The following is an 8,815-nucleotide window of genomic DNA, read 5'->3' as shown; positions in this document are numbered from 1 at the left end:
GATCCAAGTGTCTAAATATGGTACTTGGATCACAACAAGCCATGTACAACAAATCCGGAATTGGCTATAACCCAAACAAAACCAACAAACCATATCTGTCATTAATTAGTCAAAATATTAGAAATCAAGTCCAAGCATGAGTTCCTTAATCATGCTTAATCAAACCAATTAAACCAAACCAATATTTAATCTATAAGAGTCAAATTTATTTCTAAGATAGACCATATCTAAGCTATGACTCATGAGGAGCAAATAGAAAAACTGTTTAACCTACCTAATTAATCAAATATGTATGCTTAGGATTAGGTTTATTTTTCTGCTTAGCTTAAAATGGTTAGTTGAAAAGGTTTAACAAACCCTAATAATATAGCAGCGAAATAGATTGGGATGATAGTACGTCAAGGAAATTTTATCAAAGGCATGTCTAGGTTGAATCTTGTATATTCTACCTAGTGAACTAGACTTAGTAGATCTGGCCGAAGGTACCCTCGTCAAACATGGGCTAGTTAAACCAAAACCTTGTATTAAGTTTTTTAGGCAGGAATAGTTTGAAAAGTGTTCAAAAAGTGGTCCACTGTTGATACACAAGAAGAGCATATACCTCGCCACTAACTAAAAATTTATCCTTAGAAAGTTTGCTTGATTAACCCAAAGCTAAGTTTGAATCTAACATGGGTTAAACATGCTTTCCTTAATTCAAAATAAATTAAAAATTAATTCAAAATTAAACTTAAATAAAAATTAATTATTTAAAACTTAAATTAAAGCTTAAATTTAATTAAAATCAAACAAATATTGAATTGAAAACTTAACTAAATGTTTACCCTTAAAATTTTAGTTCAAAATCAATTTAAACTTAAATAAAAAATTGAAATCACTAATTAACTACTCAATATACATAATTAATCTTTAATTACTTTCAGAAAATTAAGTACCTTAACCTTAAATAAAATTAAATTAATAATCATTAAATCACTTAATTCATCCTTAATTATTTAATTAATTTTCTTTTACAATTAACCTTGAAATTTCTAAAATATAAATTAATTGATAAACAATATTAATAATGGTACCATTAATATTAACTTAATAACTTAAAATTCTAACTTAAAACAATTAAATATTAATTAGAACTTAAATTAAAACTAAAATTAATTAAAGATTAAATTAATAAAGACTTAATAAAACCAAAACTTCAATTAAAACTTAAACTAAAAACTAAATTATTAAAACTTAAATTATAACTTAAATTAAAACTAAAATTAATTAAAAAAATTAAAAATAAATTAATTAAAACTTAAATAAATTAATATCTAAAAAATTTTAAAAAAAAACTTAACTAAAATTAATTAACTTAATTTAAACATTAAAATTTAAAAATTCCATTAGCCAAATTTTTGTATAACTCCTACATTATACGTAGAGATCTAAAGCTCTGGACAAATGAATTTTGGACAGCAATTGCTTCAAACATATGACTGGGAACCAACACAAATTTACTAGTATCAAGTTCAAAAATCTAGGATCAGTTGCCTTTGAAAATAATGACAAACTCAAGATAATCGGTACAAGAGAAATTTAATTACAGTCGAATATATCTATCAAGAAAGTATTGCTTGTTGAACATTTTCATTATAACTTACTTAGTATAAGGCAATTATGCGATTTTGAATTTAAAGTAAAATTTATATCCTCTGAATGTCTAATAAGTTACAATAAATCAACAAACATATTATTAAAAAGATTTAGAGATAAAAAGATTTACTCAATGAATTTACCAAAAATATCACCCGTGTCTTTTGACACTACATGAAAAAATATGATTGTGACATAGGAGACTAGCTCACACCCATGTTAGAAATTTACTAAAATTAAACAAAAATACTTTAGTTAAAGTTCTACCTAAATTAAGAATTATTGAAAATAAAATCTGTAACCCTTGTCAACAAAGAAAATGTTGGATATTGGGGCCTTAAATGGACCAAAACGATTTAGAGGAAGGAAGCCATCAATTGTTGAAAGTCGTAATTGACTTCAAAATTGAAATCTACAATTCGCGTAGATAGATTTAGACTATTAATTTGCTCAAAACCGATTAAGGGTGAATGAGAAATTAATGTTTAAAGTCAGCCCAAAATAACATTTATTATTCATTAATAAAGTGCATGGGAGAATAGTCGCACATCGGAAATTCTCGATGTGTATTCTCTACTTATTAATGAAGATGTGTTAATGGAGTTAACACAAAAATAAAAGGACAGGTTACCCCTTAGCCCAGGGCGAGCAGGTGCTCGCACCTGTGAGCTCGCCACCCGCCACGTGCGCAATGGGCGCTTTGTAGGCGCACTTTGCACTTCTGTTGATCAACGTTGATCAAATAGGTATGATGGATCGCTTGTGATGCGATCTAGAGCGTTGGATCGCAAAGAGTAACGATCTGACGGCTTGGGATGAGACTTGATCTGAAGCATCGAATCAATGGATCCATATCCGATGGCCGATGACAATAGGCGGGATCTGAGGGTCACAACTCCTCAGATCTGATGGATGAGATTGAAGTGGGCTTGGTGAAGGGTTACAACCCTTCAGAATGGATGATCTAGATCGATCCAGCCTAAGGAACAGATCGATCCAGCCCAAGGAACACATCCACTCACCCAAAGGATAATCAACCTCTTCATTCAGTATAAATAGAACCCTCCAGATGATGGAAAATTCACTCAATTCACTCAATTCACTCAATCCTTTCTTCTCTTCCTCAAGCATTCATCTCATCTTGTGCATTCAAGAGTCCAAGAAGTCTACTAGAAGGCTCGCTGGTCTCGGAAGTCGGAGTGCTACGATTCCGAGACATTCGTCGTCGTTGTATCTTGGGAACGAATTGCAACAATCCGTTAAGCACCGTAGCGGAGCAATATCGTTTACGGAGATAGTGTCGAACACTAGCCTCGACGATCAGTTTGCATACTCCAGAAGCTACCCGGGGATCAACAGTCTTAAACGATATTTCCTGCAAACTGATATTGCTACCAACGACATTCCGACGGCCGTTCCGACCGCCATTCCGACAACCATTCCGCATGAAGAAAAGCCAGAGAAATTCACCGGAACCGACTTCAAAAGATGGCAGCAGAAGATGCTGTTTTATCTAACAACGCTAAACCTTGTACGATTTTTGCACGAAGACACGCCAGCCGCTACGGAAGGTAGTAAGGCTGCTAGCGATGCGTGGTCTCATGGAGATTTTCTGTGCCGCAATTATATACTCAACGCCTTGGACAACACGTTATATAACGTATATTGTTCTCTGGAGACGGCGAAATCTTTGTGGGAATCCCTTGAGAAGAAATACAAGACCGAAAATGCTGGATTGAAGAAATTCATCGTCGGTCGGTTTTTGGATTTCAAGATAGTGGACTCAAAAAACGTCTCATCTCAAGTCCAAGATATGCAATTAATACTGCATGATCTGGACGCCGAAGGCATGAAGCTGAACGAGACATTCGCAGTTGCTGCGGTAATTGAGAAGCTCCCTCCGTCATGGAAGGATTTCAAGAATTACCTAAAGCACAAGCAAAAGGAGATAGGGCTGCAAGACCTGATCCTGAGGCTATGAATAGAGGAGGATAATCGAAAGTTATCTGACTCCAAAGGAACCAAACGGACTATAGACGAAATGTCCAACCTGGTCGAGCCGAACGCCAAAAAGCCGAAGCAGTTCAAAAAGAAGGCTCAAGCAAAGAAGTTCAAAGGCTCCTGCTACAACTGTGGAAAGGCAGGACACCTATCCAAGGACTGCAGACGCCCAAAGAAGCCAACCAAGGGGCCAAAGGATGTTGCGAATCATGTCGCAACCTCTCTTGAGGACTTGGATCTCACTGCGGTTGTATTTGAAGCCAACTTGGTGGATACCAACCCAAAGCAGTGGTTCATTGATACTGGAGCAACTCGTCATATCTGTTCCGATAAAGCGATGTTCTCCAAGTATACTCCAATAAATGGCAGGAAGCTCTATATGGGTAATTCCACGACGTCGCCAATTGTTGGACTCGGAAAGGTTGTTCTGAAGATGACGTCCGGAAAGGAGCTAACACTCATTGATGTACTCCATGTTCCCGACATCTAGACCGGCATTGGTCAAGGCCGGATTTAGGCTAGTGTTCCAGTCAGACAACTTTGTACTTACGAAGAATGGTGTCTTCGTAGGAAAGGGGTACCTAGAAAAGGGTCTATTCAAAATGGTTGTAATATCTGTACTCCGAAATTTTGATGGTAATAAAATAAATGCTTCCAGCTATGTTGTTGAGTGTTTTAATTTATGACATGATCGACTCGGACATGTGAATAATAATACTCTCAAACGTCTCGTCAAATTAAATTTATTACCAAACGTCAATGTTGACGAAACACACAAATGTGAAGTGTGCGTGGAAGCGAAAATGACGAAACTACCTTTTCATTCGGTGGAAAGGACAACAACTCCTCTAGAGTTAATACATAGTGATCTATGTGACTTGAAATTTGTGCAAACTAGAGGAGGTAAAAAATATTTTATTACTTTTATCGATGACTGCACAAAGTTCTGTTATGTCTTTCTTTTAAGAAGTAAAGACGAAGCCCTAAAGGCGTTCGGAACCTATAAAACAGAAGTTGAAAACCAACTTGACAAACGAATTAAAATAATTCGAAGCGATAGAGGTGGAGAATATGGTGCATCGTTTGATGAATTTTGTACAGAATCTGGCATTATCCATCAAACAACGGCGCCTTACTCACCTCAATCAAACGGTGTTGCCGAATGTAAAAATCGGGCACTAAAAGAAATGATGAATGCCTTGTTGATAAATTCAGGCTTACCTCAAAACTTGTGGGGGGAAGCAATATTATCGGCAAATCACATTCTCAACAGAATCCCTCATAAGAAAAATGATAAAACTCCATATGAACTATGGAAAGGCCGCGAGCCATCGTACAAATACCTGAAAGTGTGGGGGTGCTTGGCAAAGGTCGAAGTACCTAAACCAAAACAAGTAAAGATCGGACCTAAAACGTTCGATGCGATATTTGTCGGATATGCCCATAATAGTAGTGCATATCATTTCCTAGTTCACAAATCAGACATTCCTGATATACATGTGGGAACAACCATAGAATCTCGGAATGCGATATTCTTTGAAAATGTATTTCCAAATAAAAAGGGAAACGTTGAAAGTGATAACAACGGAACTTCAAACAAAAATGACGTTACCGAACTTAGCTGTTATAAAAGGACTATTAACGATCAAAGTGAAGAGCCACGTCGTAGCAAACAGGCTAGAGTTGAGAAATCGTTCGGGCCAGATTTCATGACTTTCATGTCAGAAATGGAACCAAGAACATTAAGTGAAGCTCTCTCTAGACCCGATGCTCCAATGTGGAAAGAATCTGTCAATAGTGAAATTGAGTCTATCATGAATAATCATACTTGGGAATTAGTATACCTTCCTTCTGGTAATAAACCATTAGGTTGTAAGTGGATACTAAAACGTAAGTATAAAGCTGATGGATCAATTGACAAGTATAAGGCCAGACTTGTAGCCAAGGGGTACAAGCAAGAGGAATGCCTTAATTACTTCGATACATACTCACCGGTGACAAGGATTACGTCCATACGAGTGCTAATAGCCATTGCAGCACTGTATGACCTTGAAATACATCAAATGAAGCAACCCGAAGGGTTCATGGCTCCTGGAAATGAGAAAAAGGTGTGTCGACTTGTTAAGTCGTTGTACGGACTTAAGCAAGCACCTAAACAATGGCACGGAAAATTTGACAAAGTAATGCTGTCAAACGAATTCAGAATAAATGAATGTGACAAATGCATTTATGTCAAAAACACACCTAAAGGCTATGTAATTGTCTGTCTATACGTAGACGACATGCTAATAATGGACAGTAATCATGATGTAATCATGACTACAAAGAAAATGTTGACCAGAAATTTTGATATGAAAGATATGGGTCAAGCAGATGTTATATTGGGAATTAAAATTCTCAGGACATCAGAAGGGATAGTTTTAACACAATCCCATTATGTAGAATCTGTATTGAAAAAATTCAATGCGTACGATCTCTCTACAGTGAAAACACCTATGGATCTAAGTCAACACTTAGCGAAAAACCATGGTGAGACCATATCGCAGTTGGAATATTCTCGGATAATAGGCAGTTTGATGTATCTCACAAACTGCACACGTCCGGATATTGCCTGTACGGTCAACAAACTGAGTCGTTTTACGAGTAATCCAAACGGCACCCATTGGAAAGCATTGATGCGAGTTCTCAGATATTTGAAATATACTATGAACTATGGATTATATTATAGAAAATATCCCGCTGTGTTGGAAGGATATTGTGATGCTAATTGGATATCAGATACAAAAGACTCCAAATCCACTAGTGGATACGTATTCACGATCGGTGGGGGAGCAGTATCTTGGAAATCCACTAAGCAGACTTGCATTGCTCGGTCAACTATGGAATCTGAGTTTATAGCACTAGACAAAGCAGCTGAGGAAGCTGAATGGCTGCGGAATTTCTTGGAAGATATTCCTAGCTGGGTGAAACATGTGCCTGCCGTACTAATCCACTGTAATAGTCAATCGGCGATTGGAAGGGCACAGAGTAATATGTATAATGGGAAGTCACGACATATACGTCGTAGACATAATACCATTAGGCAGTTGATCTCGAATGGAGTGATTGCAATCGACTATGTTAAGTCCAAAGATAATTTGGCAGATCCTCTAACGAAGGGGTTGAGTCGAGATCAAGTATACTGCTCATCAAGAGGAATGGGATTAAAAAAATCTACAACTAAAAACGACTGTAGCAGTAACCCAACCTTGTTGACTGGAGATCCCAAGATCTTGGTTCAATGGGATAACGAAGTTACAGAAGTTGTGGTCCAGCACATTAGATAGTTTATCTCTATCCCAATCCTAGGATGAATTTGTGCTATCCTACCTCATGTAGTGAGGTTAAGCTTATGCTTTTAGTGACTTCTATACCTGATAAGGTGGAGTATGGTAGGATACTCTTGATAGAAGTGTCACCTATGTGAGTGTGAAGACAGGCCGCTTCAATAAAACACTCATGAATCCAAGATGGTATCCATGGCCGAAACGGAACCAACCATGAGAACCTAAAGTAGGTGAGATAGATCTCTGTGTAGGTGTTATTGTCTCAGTATACACCAACAGCTGAGCAGTTCAAGACATCACGTTCACTGCGCAGCCTAGTATACTCGATAGCATTTCACTACGGAAGGTTCAAAGCCACAAGCTACCTCTCCCGATGCAGTGACTTATCGATTGGACTCTTGTAAAATGTCAGCATGCATACACGCATTGCATTAATTTCCATTCATGTGGGGGATTGTTGGATATTGGGGCCTTAAATGGACCAAAACGATTTAGAGGAAGGAAGCCATCAATTGTTGAAAGTCGTAATTGACTTCAAAATTGAAATCTACAATTCACGTAGATAGATTTAGACTATTAATTTGCTCAAAACCGATTAAGGGTGAATGAGAAATTAATGTTTAAAGTCAGCCCAAAATAACATTTATTATTCATTAATAAAGTGCATGGGAGAATAGTCCCACATCGGAAATTCTCGATGTGTATTCTCTACTTATTAATGAAGATGTGTTAATGGAGTTAACACAAAAATAAAAGGACAGGTTACCCCTTAGCCCAGGGTGAGCAGGTGCTAGCACCTGTGAGCCCGCCACCCGCCACGTGCGCACGTGCGCAATGGGCGCTTTGTAGGCGCACTTTGCACTTCGCGAGGAGCATTGAGGAGCTGAAATTTATGCTCCAGGTGACATTGCAATGCCTACGTGGCACTCGGGTGGCGTGTTAGGCTCATACCTGACGTGGCAACACCTATGCGGCATCCTCGTGGGCAAAGGGAGATGACTGGACAGTTGACTTAGGGAATGGATGGCTACCGTTGATCAACGTTGATCAAATAGGTATGATGGATCGCTTGTGATGCGATCTAGAGCGTTGGATCGCAAAGAGTAACGATCTGACGGCTTGGGATGAGACTTGATCTGAAGCATCGAATCAATGGATGCAGATCCGATGGTCGATGACAATAGGCGGGATCTGAGGGTCACAACTCCTCAGATCTGATGGATGAGATTGAAGTGGGCTTGGTGAAGGGTTACAACCCTTCAGAATGGATGATCTAGATCGATCCAGCCCAAGGAACACATCCACTCACCCAAAGGACAATCAACCTCTTCATTCAGTATAAATAGAACCCTCCAGATGATGGAAAATTCACTCAATTCACTCAATCCTTTCTTCTCTTCCTCAAGCATTCATCTCATCTTGTTCATTCAAGAGTCCAAGAAGTCTACTAGAAGGTTCGCTGGTCTCGGAAGTCGGAGTGCTACGATTCCGAGACGTTCGTCGTCGTTGTATCTTGGGAACGAATTGCAACAATCCGTTAAGCACCGTAGCGGAGCAATATCGTTTACGGAGATAGTGTCGAACACTAGCCTCGACGATCAGTTTGCATACTCCAGAAGCTACCCGGGGATCAACAGAAAATAAATTAAATCAACTCATAAACTAACTAATCAAAACAGAATAAATAAAATACTTGAATTATTACATTTAGACCTATTCGACTTCCATGAAGTTAAATCATTAAATGAAAGTCTTTACTGCTTAGTTATAGATGATTATTCCAAATATACTTAGTAAAATTATTAACTCATAAAAATAAAAATTTTGAAATATTTAGTAATTTATGCAAACAA

This window comes from Zingiber officinale, chromosome 5A, assembly GCF_018446385.1.
Source record: "Zingiber officinale cultivar Zhangliang chromosome 5A, Zo_v1.1, whole genome shotgun sequence".
NCBI classification, from domain to species: domain Eukaryota; kingdom Viridiplantae; phylum Streptophyta; class Magnoliopsida; order Zingiberales; family Zingiberaceae; genus Zingiber; species Zingiber officinale.
This window is presented reverse-complemented; position numbering follows the sequence as displayed.